The sequence below is a fragment of the Apodemus sylvaticus genome, chromosome 20 (assembly GCF_947179515.1).
Source record: "Apodemus sylvaticus chromosome 20, mApoSyl1.1, whole genome shotgun sequence".
Lineage (NCBI taxonomy): Eukaryota > Metazoa > Chordata > Mammalia > Rodentia > Muridae > Apodemus > Apodemus sylvaticus.
Genome location: NC_067491.1, coordinates 57,985,724 through 58,005,009, shown reverse-complemented (window position 1 = coordinate 58,005,009; position 19,286 = coordinate 57,985,724). Strand labels below are relative to the sequence as shown.

General features: G+C 41.9%; 1 pseudogene; it reads right to left on the bottom strand.

The window, feature by feature from the left end:
* Positions 1-17,635: 17,635 nt before the first annotated feature.
* LOC127670630 (leucine-rich repeat-containing protein 58-like) lies at positions 17,636-18,941 on the bottom strand (annotated as a pseudogene).
* Positions 18,942-19,286: the final 345 nt, after the last annotated feature.

The following is a 19,286-nucleotide window of genomic DNA, read 5'->3' as shown; positions in this document are numbered from 1 at the left end:
GCGATGGGGCGACAAGACACAAGAGAGAGAGGCCGGACAGCCTGTCTAGTTCTGATCAAGCTGTCAAACTTTAATTTCCAGACAAGTCAATATAAAGGGAAGCATACAAGGTTTGGGAGGGGTAAAGGGGGGAACAATCTCAGGGGGTTGGCATCATTTCTAAGAAACAGTTTCTCATAATTTCTGGTAAAGCTAGTTATTGCTGTTGGAATGTTGGCATGATAAAAGGTGGGTCATGAGGCGGTGAAGTGGAAAGGGGTTGCTACAGCAACCTATCTACAGATGAACGTCAAAAGGAGGGGGTTTTGAGATTTCCCTAGCATGGAGATCTAAGTGAGAATGACTCCTGGTATCGAGGTCTCCTGACATTGAAAGCCAGGTGGGGATGGCTCCTGGTATGGAGAGTTCTTGGCATTGAGTTCTGAAGATGGCTCCTGGTATGGAGAGTTCTTGGCACTGAGTTCTGAGGATGGCTCCCGGCAAGTGAGCATTCCAAAGCCTGATGCTCTGGAAACTGCAGAAAACACCAGTGACATCACTCAACACAGAACAAGGTTTGCAGCCAGTCTCACCTGTAGGGACCTGGGAATTGATGCCTTTTTCATGACAGACAACCCGGGTGGAAGAGGGGCACATAGCATCTTCCTGTCTCAGGCCATTGGGAGTGGGTAGTTATTTACAAGGGATGCACTATTGGACTTTTTGTAATTCTTAGCAAATCCTTTTTTATTCAGGTCTTCTTGATAGAAGAGGCACCTGTTCATTGATACAGAGGTAGGACAAAGCCAGTCCCACAAGTGGGTGGGCTAAGAACAAGAAAAGAAAGATGTGTTCTGATTCCAGGAACATCTGGCACCTTAGCCTTACCACGGTTGTAAGGAAACACTATCTGAGACATCTTGAGGAATTTCCTCACTGGGAACAGTTCCTTTCTGTTCTGGCAAGTGACCGGGGCAAGGCACTTCTCAAGTTCCCTCCATCCATCACCTCCATTCCTGTATGCATGGGGGCTAAAGAGAGATAACAGGGTACTCTTTGGGTTGGCACTACCCACAGCAGTGACATCAACACATGTGTGCAGAACTGATCAATTTTCAAAGAACCCAGAGTGTGGAATCTATATGGTTGTTGATTTTAGGTATTGTGTCTGGGTGAAGACTCAGGATGCGGACAGAGAGCTTGGTACCATGCTGTGCCAGCAACAGAAGTGTTACCAAGAAGAGCCCCCCCCCCCCCACACACACGGCAACCTTGAATAAACCTCTGTATCTGCAAAAGAAGGATGATTATTTTCTTTTCAAAAGAAATTTCAGCTGTCCAATGCCACCAGTCACCATTCTACTGGGCTTGGTGAACAGAACCTGGGTAATTGATGATAATCTACCACATTCATGGCTTGAAGTACATCTCTGAATTCTTCCTGCTACACACTGGCTCATTCCCATTCTTACGCCAACATCATTTTAGCATCAGGTGTTTGGTCCCTCTATCCAATATTTTCCTCCTTTTGTAGCTTCCTTTTCTCAGAATATTACACTCTCATTTTACCTATCTTGACATAAATGTCAGGATTTCTTGGCCCTTTCTTTCTCTGAAGCAGGTTGCTAATGTGAAGCGCAGGCTAATCAACTCACATTTTTTTTTCTAGGTACTTTGTGTTGTGGTGACAGGTTTGTATCTCTTGCATTTTTAGGCATTCTTCTTCCTTGACTTGTGTCTTGAGCAAGCATTCCATGGGTTCAAGCCCTTATCATAACCCCAGGTATTGAGACCTTCACAAACATTTACTGTGACTAGAATTTTTCTGTACTTGTTTTTACATTGCCTGTTGACTTCAGTCCCTTAAAGAGTTGATGGCTTGAAGATGTTCTCAGAAGCCATCGTTGATGTGGAGGAACTTTCTGGCAGTGTCTGTCACACAGCCAGTATATGTTTCTTCCTCTGGAACAATAGGCGGGGGCCCTGTCAAGCACATCCTGCAGAGTGATCTCAACAAGCAAGGCACTTTTATTCAGAGGCCCCTCTATGTACTCCAGTTAAGGGTGTGCAACCTGGGCGTGGTAGGATGGAAAGTTCATTCATGACAGTACTGTTAAAAGGTTCTTCAGTGAATATAGTATGTTCATCTAGGGAGTATGTCCATGGGATAGACAAGTAATTGTATGTCCTAGCCATAGGTCTAGGCAGAAAATTCAAAAGCTGCTGGCAGAAGATTTTGGACTGCTGTCGTAGGGGAATATGTGGTACAACAATAAGCTGAAACTTTATTTGAACAAATAGTCCCCCATAGGGTCATGGGAGCGGCTGCTGATAGAAGTGGGTGTCCTGTTCCCAAAATAAGCTCTAGAGAACCTCTGTTCCTGCTACACATGGCAATGGCCCAGTGGTATTGAACCTTCCCTAAAGGGAAGAAGTTTGAGCTCCCGGAATACTACTAATGTCATGTGATATCATTGATTCATTGGTGACAATCTTGATAGAAGCCTGACACCTGTTCATTATATACTTGGCACCTAGGATACTAGATCCGTCTTGGGGTGGATCAGTGTGTGCATCTTCTAGGTACAAATGCTTAAAATAGTAAAAAATGTGATAGTGCCCCATAGATACTGATCTGCTTTGTACACAGCCTAAGACCCAGCTCCATGGAATTGTGTCTTCTATGAGGTCACTTAGGGGATAGGCTGTGGATATTTTATCCAATATGGAAGTACAATATGGTGGTCCCTGGCTATTGCTCCCTCCTGGAACTTGCCCTTTCTTTGCCTCCCCTAGGTGCTGTCCTGTTACGGTGTCACTCTGCAGTCCCATCCCTGGTCACTGCTTTTGCCTTAAGGAACAGTATGTGGCTGCTTGCGCACTAGCCCTGCCTTGTAATAAAAATGGGCTGGGTCCTCTCGACACTGGACACGTAAGAGGTCATTGCGTGTCGTCCTGGTTACTAATATTACAAAGCAGTCACTGTTTGATTCTAGAGGCTACTTGACCAGTCTTTGTGCAATAAATATATGGCCTCTACCCCATGAGTTTTGGCTGACCAAAGGAACTTGAGTTGCCCTTAGGTCCAGTACCCATTCGGTGTTAAAGATACCAAGCATCTGAGTGTGTGTAGCATTTACTTGCATCCTAGGTTTTGGGTCTGTCCTAGAGTGGCCTTTCGTGGCCTAAATACTAGGTTTGCCCTAGTACAAGCGTACAGTAAATCTGGGTCTTGAGACTGTCTCAAGACCAGCATGATGATGGGGCACTCAGATCTGGGCCTTGCTTCCACTTAGTAGAGAACTGGGCTCACTTGTGGAGCTGTATGCAAGATGACCTCTTAGGTACTGGAGACATGTTTTGTGTGTGTGTGTGTGTGTGTGTGTGTGTGTGTGTGTGTGTATACCTTCCTTTGGTTTTTCTCCTGTGCAACTTTTTATTTGCTGTGTTTTCTTTGGTGTTGTTAACCTGCTCAGAATGCATTTTTCCTTCTAGTATCTTCTTTGGGGTGGATTTGTAGATGTTATTTAGTGTCTTTTCTCACAGAATATCTTATTTTCTCCATCTCTGTTGATTGAGAGATTTGCTGGATATCATAGTCTGGAATGACATATCTGGTGTCTTTAAGTCTGTAAGTCAGCTTTCTAGGTCTTTCTGGGTTTTAGAGCATCTGTTGAGAATTCTGGTGAAATTTAAACACGTTTGCCTTCATATGTCACTTTCCCTCTTTCCCTTTCTGCTTGAAATATTTTCCTATATAGTTTTTTAATAATATATATATACATATATAATATATACATAAATACCTATATATATATATATTTGATTATCTTTTGGTGAAAGATCTTTTCTGGCTCAATCTATGTGGTGTTTTGTAAGCTACATGTACATTTATAGATATCTCTTTAGTTTAGGGAAATTTTCCTCTATAATTTTATTGAAGTTATTTCCTGATCCATTGACCTGGGAATATTTTTTCTATTGCTATTATTCTGAGGTTTGGTTTTTTTCTTTCTTTTTAATTTTTTTTTTAAAAAAATTACATTATATATTTTATTCCCCCCCCCATCCACCCTCCCGACTATTCCACATACCACCTCCTCCCTACCCCCTCTCTCCATAGGATTTTCCAAACTCCCACCCCAACCCACCTGACCTCTATACTTCCTTGGGCCTCCAGTCTCTTGAGGGTTTACTGCATCATCTCTGATTGAACACAGATCCAGCAGTCCTCTGCTGTATATATGCTGGGAGCCTCACATCAACTGATGTATGCTGCCTGTTTGGTGGTCCAGTGTTTGAGAGAGTTCAGGGCTCCAAGTTAATTGAGACTTCTGATCCTCCTACAGAGTTGCCCTCCTCCTCAGCCCTAATTCAACCACAGGAGTATTGTTTTCCTTGAATTTTGTTGCTGTTCTGATCTTCTGTCCTGGGTTGCCTGCAGTTCTGGTGATCAGTCAGGCTTCAGGGCCAGTGTGGTCTCTTTTCTAAGATTTTTTGGTCTGGACAACCTCTTGGATTTGGATTTGGGGAACCACCATCACCTCTTGATCCCTAGAACTGGCATGACCTCTGGGAATGGAAAGATCTTCTAGCAACATTGTAGTGTCTAATATGGTTGATCAGAAGATGGGATGTAGTTTATGGCTTTTGGGAACACTTTAAGGGGAGCTAGTATGCAGGGGACCTTGTCTTACCTTGGGTCCCTAGTGCCCACATGGCCTCTGGGAAAGCTTCCAGAGTCATGGACCAGAATATAGAACCCAGAGCATTGGGTACCTTTTAGTGATGTTAGGCCTACTTTAAAGGGAAATTGTGGGCATTAGGTGTGGTCTTACATAAGGTCCCTGGCACTTAAATGGCCTCTGGGAAGGCAGCCAGAACTCAAAAAGTTTTCTGAAGAAAAACATTTAATTGGGGCTTGCTTATAGTTAAGTGTTATAGTCTATTATCATCATATTGTGAAGCATGGTGGAATACAGGTAGACATAATGTTGAAGAGATAGCTAAGAGTTCTACAACTGAGTTGGCAAGCTCCTGAGGAAGAGACTTTGGACCTGGCTTGAGCATTTGGAAAGTCAAGGCCTATTCCCCGTGACACAATTACTCCAACAGGGCCACACTAACTCCAACAAGGCCACACCTCCTAAAAGTGTCACTCCCTGTGCCACTTTAGGGCCATTTCACTCAAACTACTACATTCTACTCCATTGCATCTATAGTCCATCATCATCATGCAAAAATCAGTTAGTCTTACTTAGAATGTCCCCATTGTCTATCACAGGAACAGCTTTGTTTGAAAGCAAAGTCTTGTCTGAGTCTCATGCAATCTCACTGTAATCCCCTGTAAAATCACAATGAAGAAGCACGTCACATACTTTCAAAAAATAATGGCAGGGGATATATACATTACCATTCCCAAAGGGTATAAAGAGGATATAATGAGGAAATACTGGGCCAAGGGAGACTAAAAACCAGCTGAACAGACTCCAAACTCTGCATCTTCATGTATGATGTCAAAACACTCTTCAGATCTCCAACTCCTTTCATACTTGTTGAGTGCAACACACTATTTTTCTTGGGGTGATTCGGCCCTGTGTTAGCAGCTCTCTTCAGAAGATATCCCAGGGCTCTGGCATCTCTAACATCTTGGGGTCTCCAAGGCAATCCAGGCTTCACATTCACAGATTCATTCAATGGCCTCTCTTGACAAGCATGTAGGGACACCCCTAACATGTCTGACCTCTGAGAATTCCCTTCAACATGGAGGGAGATTTCACAACCTCTTTCTTGTAACCTTGACTCTGACATGATCACAAGGCCAAGGCTTCCAAGTTTTGTTATTTGTTGGGCTGGAAAATAACCCCCTTATTAAAACATTCTTATTTTTCAAATACAATTTTCACCAGCTTTCTGTTTTCAATGGTTTTCTTCAGTGCCTAAGGTTGAACGGCTTAGAAATTGCTCTGAAAAAAAACATGGTGGCCTTGGACGCTGAAGTCTACTTGTCTCTGCCTCCCTAGTGCTAGTATTAAGGTATGAATCAGGCCTTTTCATGAGTTGGAAGCTTGGCTGGGTCTTGCCTTACCTTGATGTCAACCATTCCTTGTATTTCATCTAGCATCAGGCACTTCTTTAAATTTTTTAAATGTCCTTGAGTACAGGATTTAGTTGCTTTAAATGTCCTGGTGCTCTCTTTTTCAGACTGTACATTTTGTATTTTTCCTAGTTCAGATTGTTCCTTTTCAATATAAAACTGCATAAGTCAGACCAAAAAGAACCACATGACATAGTCAATGCTAGGCTGCTTTAAGTGTCCTCTGTCAAAACTTTTAATGCATATTATGTTCAATCTAGCCTCAGATTGATCTTAACATAATTGTATAAAGCAGCAATGCTCTTAGCCAAAATATCACAAGAATATTTTTCTAGGCACCATACTAATAATATTCTCCCCTGAATCTTCTCTAGCTGAGCCCTCACAGTTTAAATAACCCCGAGCATCACTGTCTTCCATGATCCTACTACTATAACCCAATAAACCCTGTTTGAATTGTCCATCTTCACTTAAGTTCGAAGTCTGAAAGTCTTCTGTATTCCTCCAGATGAAAGCATGGTCCGTCCAATCTTGGCAACACCACAGGACATGGCACCAGTTTCCATCTTAGTGTTTGATTGCTGTGAAGAGGAACCATAACCATTGCAACTCTTAAAATGGAGAATACTGAATTGGGGCTGGGTTGTATTTCAGAGGTGAAATACAACCATTATTATTATGACAGGAGACATTGTGGCATACAGGCAGACATGGTACTGCAGAGTTAACTGAGAAATCTACATCTGGATTGGAAGGGAGAAGGAAGAGAGAGGGACCCTGAGCCTGGGTCCAGCATTTGAAACCTCGAGGCCCACCTTCAGTCACATACATCCTCCAACATGTCCTATGTGCTCCAGCAAAGTCACACCACTTAATCGTGCCAATCTCTGTGAGTGTATGGGGGGCGTTTTCATTCAAACCACCACAATCCTATTTTAGAAAAATAATTTTTGTCTTCTTCCTCCTCTTCTTCCTCATCCTCCTTTCCCTTCTCTTCCTCTTTCTATCTTTCTGCTACCAACCAAAGATTGCGAATGCATTTTTGTGTAGTCCGGCCTTTTCCACACGTTATCTTTAGCCTTACATAGACTGCCTACACGACTGCCTGGTGACCTCCACTGTGACAGGAGTGGCTTCCTTTGTCCTCTTCATTCCCTTGTGTCGGCAGCTCCTAACGTTTACTGCTAGCATGTAATGGTTTTCTCACAATACTTGAAAAAATGTTCAAGAGCTTCATTCAAGAGTTTTACAATATTATTTTATTCATTTAACTAAAACCTCAAGAAAAAAGAAACTCTGATATTGCTAGTAACACCATTAAAGCATTAGCCTAAGTAAACCTTGTTTCCATATCCTTCATTTATATTTCTGTTATCATCATTTGTTAACAAACTCTGTCAAGTAAATGTCTCTACAGGTGAAAAGATACCCAACCCTTCACATGTTATTTTTACAAACACTCATCATTACTGTATTAGTAAAAGTACGTACTATTTACATTTTTACATTTAGTTGTGTGTATTTGTGTGTGTGTGTGTGTGTGTGTGTGTGCACGTGTGTGCATGTGTGCATGCCTATATAAGGTTTATGTGAAATGAGTGTTGCCAGGAGTCCTGAAGAGCACGTCTGATCTCTCAAACTGATGTCGCAGTTGGTTGTGAGTCAACATGTTGCTGAGACCCAAACCAGGACTTTCTTAATACCAGGAAGCACTGTGCCATCTGTCTATCACTAGTGTCTAACTGAGGGTAGTAGAGCTTCAATATAATATGTATATATTTATATTGCTTTCACATGTTATTTACACAAAGTTGGAGAGTGTTACTTATGAAAAATCCATGTGTGTATCTACTGAAATTTAACTATAACAACCCTTCTACTTCCTTCTTCCAACCCTGTCCACATCCGTAGAAGAGCCCTGTCATTTTTTACAAATACATCAGTATCAATTTTCCAATGTATATAATTTAACACAAGAGTTTATATTTTAACTCTTATGGTTCATAAGTTTGTGGTGCTGTACCTTTTTAGGACAGCAAAATAAAAACTTTCCAATACACCAAACAATGAAAACCTTAAGAATACATGCAACTCAACTGACCTTTATATAAAGCCCTGCGTTTGTCAGTGCTCCCCCCAAACATAAGGATTCTTGACTCTATAAAAGATTCTTTTTCCTATAAAGATATTCAACTATGAATGAAAAGATTAATATGAAAAGACAAAGTTAGTACCACCCATAATATCATGACAATTTATACCAACTTTGCTGTCCTTTGAAGCAAAAGAAAATAGTTACTTGTGTTATGCCATACAGAGAGAAACAGCACGTTCTTTTTCCTTTTGCCAATTCCATAAGAGTTAGCTCCTCCACCTCACTTCCAGAAGATCCTGCTATACCACTCCTGGGCATATACCCAGAGGATTCCCCACCATGTAATAAGGATCCATGCTCTACTATGTTCATAGCAGCCCTATTTATAATTGCCAGATGCTGGAAAGAACCCAGGTATCCCTCAACAGAAGAGTGGATGCAAAAAATGTGGTATATCTACACAATGGAGTACTATTCAGCCATTAGAAACAATGAATTCATGAAATTCTTAGGCAAATGGATGGACCTAGAGAACATCATACTAAGTGAGGTAACCCAGACTCAAAAGATGAATCATGGTATGCACTCACTAATAAGTGGATATTAACCTAGAAACCTGGATTACCCAAAACATAACCTACACATCAAATGAGGTACAAGAAGAAAGGAAGAGTGGCCCCTTGTTCTGGAAAGACTCAATGAAGCAGTATTCAGCAAAACCAGAAAGGGGGAAGTGGGAAGGGGTGGCTGGGAGGACAGGGGGAGAGAAGGGGACTTACAGGACTTTTTGGGAGTTGGGGGGCTAGGAAAGGGGAAATCATTTGAGATGTAAATTAAAAATATACCGAATTAAAAAAATAAAAAATAAAAATAAAAAAAAAATACTCAGCTCCTCTTGGCACAAAACTCTAAATGGAAATCATGACTTGAGTCCTTATAAAAGGGTGCAGAACTTGAAAAGGAGATGCTTTGGTGTCCAGGTGTTCACAAAAGAGACCAAAAGAAAAACAAGCTCTTCCAGGACCTGCTATGGATGTGTAAGGCATGACTCAAAGCACTGTGCCTGTGGTAAACTCATTGGAGGGAGGTTACATTTATGTATTCTAAGGAAGAACCAGGCATGACAAGTTCCCTTGTTCTTGTCCATATAATGCTCTCTGTACAGCCCTGAATGCCAGCCCAGGATTCTGGCTCCACAGCTGTTGGAGATATGCTGTGACAACAGTCTTTATCTCCAAGGGCTTGTTTGTCAACATTAGCATAGGATTCCAAACCAGTCAGTTTATGGGATAATCCATAACAAGCATGCCCTGATGTTTCAAACCTTTCTGAGAATAAAGATTCCAACAAGGTAATGACAGAAGAAAGTGCCGACCATGTATCCATCATTCATGTGTTTAGCTGCTTAACTGTACCTCAGCACTCACTAAGCAGCACTGTGGGAGGCTTACACTTTGTTTTCTCTGCTTGATTGCCAGTATTTCACCTTCTGTCACACAGAAACAAATTCCCTCTTACCTAGAACCCAACCAGCTCTGCAACTGATACACTCAGACTTCTGCAGGACCTTGAAACACAGCTCTTCCTGACGGGGCAGAGGCCAGGTCTGAATTCACACCTTGTTCACTGCAGAACCTTAAAACCCACACTGTTCTAATAGGACATGAAATTCATTCCAACTCACTTTGTGTCTTCAGAAATTCATCTTCACAATCCCCATCTTCCACTTAGAAAATGAAGGCTCTCTTTGCCCTTCTGCCACCACCAGCTAGAGTGCGTTTCTGTCAGCAGTGATGGCAGAAGTCTTTGCAACTGCCTCCTGTACAGTGGCTATGGGCAGAAATGTGTACCATAAGCTCTTCTGTCCTGCAACCAGGGTGCAAGGTCTCTGGTGAAGTATTTAGCAGGGCATAGCACGAGGACAGGACGCAAAGGCCCCTGGGTGGTCCAGTTAACTGGGTGTAGCACAAAGGAGCAAAGACCTCTGGGTAAAACAGTTGGTATGTGTTCCTGTTTCTTGTTCGTGGAGATCTCTGGGAGGATCTCAGCAGTTGGTCTCTGTGGGCTTTTTGCCATAGGTAAGAAGGGATTAAATATAACGATTAAAAATATTTAACTGCAAAGTTACTACAAGTACTCATTGTCTGGGTCTTTCAGTTTTGTATGTACTAGAACTTCAGGCATTTGTCACATTGGTTTAAAAAAACCTATCTTTAGTAATTTCCCACATGTTCACATGACAGTTATATAAGGTTCATTTGTTTCTCCTGCCTCCAACTGCAAAAGCGAGTTTTCTTGTTAACCAGGTGAACTGAATGCTGTCCCCTGTGCCTTATTTTTTTTTAATTGTTCAATCTTTTTTTATTCGATATATTTTTTATTTACATTTCAAATGATTTCCCCTTTTCTAGCCCCCCACTCCCCGAAAGTCCCATAAGCCCCCTTCTCTCCCCCTGTACTCCCACCCACCCATTCCGACTTCCCCGTTCTGGTTTTGCCGAATACTGCTTCACTGAGTCTTTCCAGAACAAGGGGCCACTCCTCCTTTCTTCTTGTACCTCATTTGATGTTTGGATTAGGTTTTGGGTATTCCAGTTTTCTAGGTTAATATCCACTAATTAGTGAGTGCATACCATGATTCACCTTTTGAGTCTGGGTTACCTCTCTTAGTAGGATGTTCTCTAGCTCCATCCATTTGCCTAAGAATTTCATGAATTCATTGTTTCTAATGGCTGAATAGTACTCCATTGTGTAGATATACCACATTTTTTGCATCCACTCTTTTGTTGAGGGATACCTGGGTTCTTTCCAGTATCTGGCAATTATAAATAGGGCTGCTATGAACATAGTAGAACATGTATCCTTATTAAATGGTGGAGAATCCTCTGGGTATATGACCAGGAGTGGTATAGCAGGATCTTCTGGAAGTGAGGTGCCCAGTTTTCCGAGAAACCGCCAGACTGATTTCCAGAGTGGTTGTACCAATTTGCAACCCCACCAGCAGTGGAGGAGTGTTCCTCTTTCTCCACACCCACTCCAACACCTGCTGTCTCCTGAATTTTTAATCTTAGCCATTCTGACTGGTGTAAGGTGAAATCTTAGGGTTGTTTTGATTTGCATTTCCCTAATGACTAATGAAGTTGAGCATTTTTTAAGATGCTTCTCGGCCATCCAAAGTTCTTCAGGTGAGAATTCTTTGTTTAACTCTGTACCCCATTTTTTAATAGGGATGTTTGCTTTTCTGGTGTCTAACTTCTTGAGTTCTTTATATATATTGGATATTAGCCCTCTATCTGATGTAGGATTGGGGAAGACCTTTTCCCAATTTGTGGTTTGCCGATTTGTCCTCTTGATGGTGTCCTTTGCCTTACAGAAACTTTGTAATTTTATGAGGTCCCATTTGTCAATTCTTGCTCTTAGAGCATACGCTATTGGTGTTCTGTTCAGAAAGTTTCTCCCTGTACCAATGTTCTCAAGGGTCTTCCCCAGTTTCTTTTCTATTAGCTTCAGAGTGTCTGGCTTTATGTGGAGGTCCTTGATCCATTTGGATTTGAGCTTAGTACAATGAGACAAGGATGGATGAATTCACCTTCTTCTGCATGCTGACCTCCAGTTGAACCAGCACCATTTGTTGAAAAGGCTATCTTTTTTCCATTGGATGTTTTCAGCCTCTTTGTCGAGGATTAAGTGGCCATAGGTGTGTGGGTTCATTTCTGGATCTTCAATCCTGTCCCATTGATCCTCCTGCCTGTCACTGTACCAATACCATGCAGTTTTTAACACTATTGCTCTGTAGTATCGCTTGAGGTCAGGGATACTGATTCCCCCAGACTTTCTTTTGTTGCTGAGAATAGTTTTAGCTATCCTGTTTTTTTTTTTTTTGTTATTCCAGATGAATTTGATAATTGCTCTTTCTAACTGTGTGAAGAATTGAGTTGGGATTTTGATGGGTATTGCATTGAATCTGTATATTGCTTTTGGCAAAATGGCCATTTGAACTATATTGATTCTACCGATCCATGAGCATGGGAGGTTTTCCCATGCCCCAAGAGGGGCTTCCGGGCGGCCAGCGGGGAGAAGTCGGTGTGTGCTCTGGTGATTCCAGCAGGCCCCAGCAGGAGCCTTCAGGTGTCTGCTTCGATATCTTAACAGCCTGGGCAAAAGCACCCTGTCTACAGGCAGGGCAGGAGGTAAGCTGTGCACCAGAGGCCACCTGGGAAGGGGTAGCTTGCACTGGTGAGTCCAGCATTGACAAGACCAACTTACACCAGTGAGAACTAGATGGCAAAAGGCAAACTCAGGAACGTCATTAACAGAAATCAAGGCAATATGGCAACATCTGAAACCAATTCTCCTTTACCAGCATGTCCTGGATACCCCATCACACCAGTGAAACAAGATTTGGGTTTAAAATCACTGGTCATGATGCTGGTACAGGAACACATGAAGGACATACTTAAAGAAACTCAGAGAAAATGGATCAAAAGTTAGAAGCCCTTGCAAGGGAAACACAAAAATCATTGAAAGAAATCCAGGAGAATACAAAAGCCAATAATGAGGAAACACAAAAAACACTTAAAGAAATACAAGAGAACTTTGGTAAACAGATCGAAATAATCCCATGCCTCCTATCAGATCACTATGGAGTAAAAGTGGTCTTCAATAGCAACAAAAACAACAGAAAACCCACATACACGTGGAAACTGAACAATATTCTACTCAATGATACCTTGGTCAAGGGAGAAATAAAGAAAGAAATTAAAGAATTTTTAGAACACAATGAAAATGAAGACACAACATACCCAAATCTGTGGGACACAATGAAAGCAGTGCTAAGAGGAAAACTCATAGCCCTGAGTGCCTCCAAAAAGAAAATGGAGAGAGCATACATTACCAGCTTAATAACACACCTGAAAGCCCTGGAACAAAAAGAAGCTATTTCACCCAGGAGGAGTAGAAGGCAGGAAATCATCAAACTCAGGGCCGAAATCAATCAAGTAGAAACAAAGAGAACCATACAAAAAAATCAACAAAACCAGGAGCTGGTTCTTTGAGAAAATCAACAAGATAGATAAACCCTTAGCCAGACTGACCAAAGGGTACAGAGAAAGTATCCAAATTAACAAACTTGGAAATGAAAAGGGAGATATAACAACGGAAACTGAGGAAATCCAAAAAATCATCAGATCCTACTACAAGAGCCTGTACTCAACACAACTGGAGAATCTGGACGAAATGGACAATTTCCTTGACAGATACCAAATACCAAAATTAAATCAGGACCAACTAGACCATCTAAACAGCCCCATAATGCCTAAAGAAATAGAAGGAGTCATAGAAAGTCTTCCAACCAAAAAAAGCACAGGACCAGATGGTTTCAGTGCAGAATTCTATCAGACCTTTAAAGAAGAGTTAACACCAATACTCTTCAAACTATTCCACAAAATAGAAACAGCAGGAACACTACCCAATTCCTTCTACGAAGCTGCAATTACGCCGATACCAAAACCACACAAAGATCCAACAAAGAAAGAGAACTTCAGACCAATTTCCCTTATGAACATCGATGCAAAAATACTCAATAAAATTCTTGCCAACCGAATCCAAGAACACATCAAAACAATCATCCACCATGATCAAGTAGGCTTTATCCCGGGAAAGCAGGGTTGGTTCAATATACCGAAATCCATCAATGAAATCCACTACATAAACAAACTCAAAGAAAAAAACCACATGGTCATTTCATTGGATGCTGAAAAAGCATTTGACAAAATTCAGCATCCTTTCATGCTTAAAGTCTTGGAAAGAACAGGAATTCAAGGCCCATACCTAAACATCGTTAAAGCAATATACAGCAAACCGGTAGCCAGCATCAAACTAAATGGAGAGAAATTTGAAGCAATCCCACTAAAATCAGGGACTAGACAGGGCTGTCCCCTTTCTCCTTATCTTTTAATATTGTACTTGAGGTACTAGCGCGGGCAATTCGACAACATAAGGAGGTCAAAGGAATACAAATTGGAAAGAAAGAAGTCAAATATCATTATTTGCAGATGACATGATAGTCTACCTAAGCGACCCAAAAAACTCCACTAGAGAACTCCTACAGCTGATAAACAACTTTAGCAATGTGGCAGGTTATAAAATCAACTCAAGCAAATCAGTGGCCTTCCTATACTCAAAAGATAAGCAGGCTGAGAAAGAAATTAGGGAACTGACACCCTTCACAATCGCCACAAACAGTACAAAGTACCTTGGGGTGACTCTTACCAAATATGTGAAAGATCTGTATGACAAGAACTTCAAGACTCTGAAGAAGGAAGTGGAAGAAGACCTCAAAAAATGGAAAAACCTCTCTTGCTTATGGATTGGCAGGATTAATATAGTTAAAATGTCCATTTTGCCAAAAGCAATATACAAATTCAACACAATATCCATCAAAATCCCAACTCAATTCATCATAGAGTTAGAAAGAGCAATTCTCAAATTCATCTGGAATAACAAAAAATCCAGGATAGCTAAAACTATTCTCAACAACAAAAGAGATGCTGGGGGAATCAGCATCCCTGACCTCAAGAAATACTACAGAGCAATAGTCATAAAAACTACACGGTATTGGTACAGTGACAAGCAGGCATATCAATGGAACAGGATTGAAGATACAGAAATGAACCCACACACCTATGGCCACTTGATCCTCGACAAAGGGGCTGAAAACATCCAATGGATAAAAGATAGCCTTTTCAACAAATGGTGCTGGTTCAACTGGAGGTCAGCATGCAGAAGAATGCAAATTGATCCATCCTTGTCTCCTTGTACTAAGCTCAAATCCAAATGGATCAAGGACCTCCACATAAAGCCAGACACTCTGAAGCTAATAGAAAAGAAACTGTGGAAGACCCTTGAGGACATCGGTACTGGGGGAAAGTTCCTGAACAGAACACCAATAGAGTATGCTCTAAGATGAAGAATTAACAAATGGGACCTCATAAAATTACAAAGTTTCTGTAAAGCAAAGGACAGCATCAAAAGGACAAATGGACAACCAACAAATTGGGAAAAGATCTTCGCCAATCCTACATCAGATAGAGGGCTAATATCCAATATATACAAAGAACTCAAGAAGTTAGACACCAGAAATCCAAATAACCCTATTAAAAATGGGGTACAGAGTTAAAGAATTCTCACCTGAAGAACTTTGGATGGCAGAGAAACATCTTTAAAAATGTTCAACTTCATTAGTCATCAGGGAAATGCAAATCAAAACAACCCTGAGATTTCACCTTACACCAGTCAGAATGGCTAAGATTAAAGACTCAGGAGACAGCAGGTGTTGGCAAGGATGTGGAGAAAGAGGAACACTCCTCAACTGCTGGTGGGGTTGCAAATTGGTACATCCACTCTGGAAATCAGTCTGGCGGTTCCTCAGAAAACTGGGCACCTCACTTCTGAAATATCCTGCTATACCACTCCTGGTCATATACCCAGAGGATTCCCCAGCATGTAATAAAGATATATGCTCCACTATGTTCATAGCAGCCCTATTTATAATAGCCAGAAGCTGGAAAGAACCTAGGTATCTCTCAACAGATGAATGGATCCAAAAAAAATGTAGTATATATACACAATGGAGTACTATTCAGCCATTAGAAACAATGAATTCATGAAATTCTTAGGCAAATAGATGGAGCTGGAGAACATCATACTAAGTGAAGTAACCCAGTCTCAAAAGATCAGTCATGGTATGCAATCACTAATAAGCTGATATTAGCCTGGAAAACTGGAATACCCAAAACATAATTCACACATCAAATGAGGTACAAGAAGAACGGAGGAGTGGCTCCTGGTCCTGGAAAGACTCAGTGTAGCAGTATAAGGCAAAACCAGAACAGGGAAGTGGGAAGGGGTGGGTGGGAGAACAGGGGAGGGAAGGGAGCTTATGTGACTTTCGGGGAGTGGGGGACCAGAAAAGAGGAAATCATTTGAAATATAAATAAAAATATATCGAATAAAATAAAAATAAAAATAAAGAAATGTAATATGCAAGGATTCTGCATACAGTTGGCTTCTAATAAAGCACTCTTCAAGAGATCACCTGATGCCCCACTGCAATCCGAAACTGCTTTTGGCACTTACCAACTAGACTTCCTGTTATAGGTTGGTTAATGATCAGCAGTGACAATTTCATGCCTTTTAATGTTAGCTTATACTTTTAGTATTTTATTCCTAATCAACTAGTTAGTAAAATTTATTAATTTCCGATGACAACACTTTGTGTTACTATTTTTCTTCTCCACCTTAGGGATACAATGTATTTAATGTTCTCTCAATGCTTTCTTCGGTGTTCAGTGGTTGCTGGCTCTGGGAACTCCTCTACAGAGGACCAACATAATAGGCTCTGCTTCACTCTGACTTACGTAGTTGTAGTTTTTCTTTTAAATGTAGAGGAAGTCTTGGCTTAGTAAATAAGAGAAACAAAGGAGACACACGTGGTGGTTAAAATCTGCCCCCTTCCACCTTGAGACAAGTTTTCATGTATGTAGCCCAGGCTGGCCTCAAATGTACTATGGAGCCTAGGTCAACTCTGAAGTCCTGTTCTTCTGCCTCTACCTCCCAAGTGCAGGTCTGAAGGTGTGCACAACTATGCCCGACTTTTCCTCATTTAGACCGATGTTGTAAAGAAGCTTCTTAGACTACTTAGCCGTTCTTAGACTACTTGTCATCTAGATTTTTTGGGGTCCAAACCTATTATTCTGCCTCTTAGGGAATACACAGATCAAGACTTTAGCCTCTCATTAAGTGTAAAAGACATTTACTTAGAAGAGATCATTGCAGTTAACACAAAGTTAAGATGGCCATGGAAGCAGATGGTGGTGTACACCTATAATATCAGCAACTAGGGAGGCAGAGGACCCCTAGAATTGCCACCTGGAAGATGTCCCCTCTGGGAGTTCTTCCTGGGGGATCTCTTAGTTCCAGGCCAGTCCATTCTACAGAGTTCCAGGCCCTCAGAACTCAGGTATTATGTATACAATTATTCAGCTAGTTAAAGTATATTTCCAAGTGTTTTGCACAGTGTCAGGTTGTAGGTTGCTCTGAAATAATTTCTATAATAAGCTTCCATAATCTTGCTAGGATTAAGGAACTGCTAGTTTATATAAAGTTAGTAACAATCACACAAGACGAGAGCTGGTTTAAATATATTAAAAGTTATAGGCCTTACTGTCCAGTTAGTTGTTTAGAAAGGCTTTCAACAGTCCAGGGGTAACACAAGGAGAAGGTTCATTTTATTTGTGTATAGTGTTCAGCATAAACCAGCCATGGTAAGAGGACTGTGATGACTTCTTTAATCAACTCAGCTGTCTGAGGTTGATCTGCCTGATTGCAAACATGACTGTTCTTCAGAATGAACCATGCTGTTAGTGTTTCTTCAAAGACTTACATGAAAATTGTGGTCAATCGGTTTAATTTTGAACTACCATTGATAATAAATTACACTCAAAGAATCTAAACTCGGGACCAGACTCACTCCTGCCAAATGTGAAGATAAAATGCAAAACCTTTCTTTCACACCATGGCAAAGTCTTACATGGACATTCAAGACGAAAAACGCTCAGGTCTCCAATCAACTTCAAGACCCGGTTTCTTTTTAAGTCACTTCTGCTCCGTGATTTATCAATACCCACTGCTCCCCAACCATGAAGAACTTTCTGCATTCTGGGTGCACTGGCTTCATCTTCTGAGTCAGACTCACTCTCGGATGTGGAGTTGTGTGAGGCAGAGTGCAGTGGGAGGAGCATTCTGGAGCACGCAGTGCATGAGGGAAGACGGTACTTCCCTCAGAAACCCACAAACTTAATTTGTCTGACACCACAGTCAAAATAGACTCCACCACACTTTGGGTTTTGGACAATTGTTGGCCGAACCCAAGTATCTATGAAGATTCCCAGGAAGTCCATAGTGTGTGTAAGAAATACTTCGATTCTTAATGGTCCTTGAGGCTAATTCCAGAAGAGCTGTATGGTCATGTTAAATCTCTAACAAAACAACCAACCAACGGGTTTCCTTGTAAACTCAACTTTTCCAGGGAATAAGATTACGGATCTCTCGAGGCAGGTATGTCACCAAGTTATGAAAACTGAGGATCGAAGCGAATGCAATGGTGATTGCTGAGTAGGCACACTTTGGATCTTGTCACACAGCACCTAGTAACTCAGAGAAGGCAGATTTGCTAATTCTTCTGGTGGGATTTCTTCAATGACGTTTACACCAAGGTATAAATATTCTAAACACTGCAAGTTCTCCATCTCTGCCGGGATGCTCTGCAGCTAATTGCCTCCCAGCCCAGGCTGAAGGTCTGAAGCACATGCAACTCCAGCAGGGAGGCAGGCAGCCCCTGGAAGCGGTTGCCACTGAGGATGAGCATCTGGAGGCTGCAGCAGAGCAGCAACTGGGCCAGGCAGGCCCTTGGACGGTGAGCCTGGGCCCCCCAGCCGGTTGTTCCTGGCCAGCATCATGCCCTGGCCACTCAGTGTCAGCAGCTCAGGTCCCAGCGCTGGGAGCTCATTGCCACTCATGTCCAGGAGCCGGAGGAGGAAGCCACGGCTGAGTGTACCCATGGCAGCGACCAGCAGCAGCAGCCACAGCAGCGCCTCCTACGAGTCAGGCCACTCCTCGGTGTGTGCCTCCAGCTCAGACTCCAGAGCCTGCGCCCCACATGCTGTGGATGGACCAGTTGAGTTTGGCCTCCCCGAGCCCGGTCTCCTCCATCCAGCGGGATCCTAGGACACCTGATGAGGCAGTGCATCCAGGAACCTGAAGGGTTCCACCCCATCAGAAGTGGTGCAGCATGGCCCTGCCCAGGCTCTCACCTCTGATGCCAGCCGAGTCAAGCCTCAACCTTCTTCTTTACTCTTTGGCTAATATCCACTTTCAAGTAAGAATATACAGTTGTAGATTTGGTTTATTGCTAATATTATCTTAATGGGGTTCCCAAATTATACGAGAATTTGCATGTCTACGTGTGAGACACTGTCCTTCCTCCCAAATTGTGCTAAATGCTAAATAAATTTGCTGGTAGCAAATGACTGGACAGGGAGACAGAGGTGGGACTTT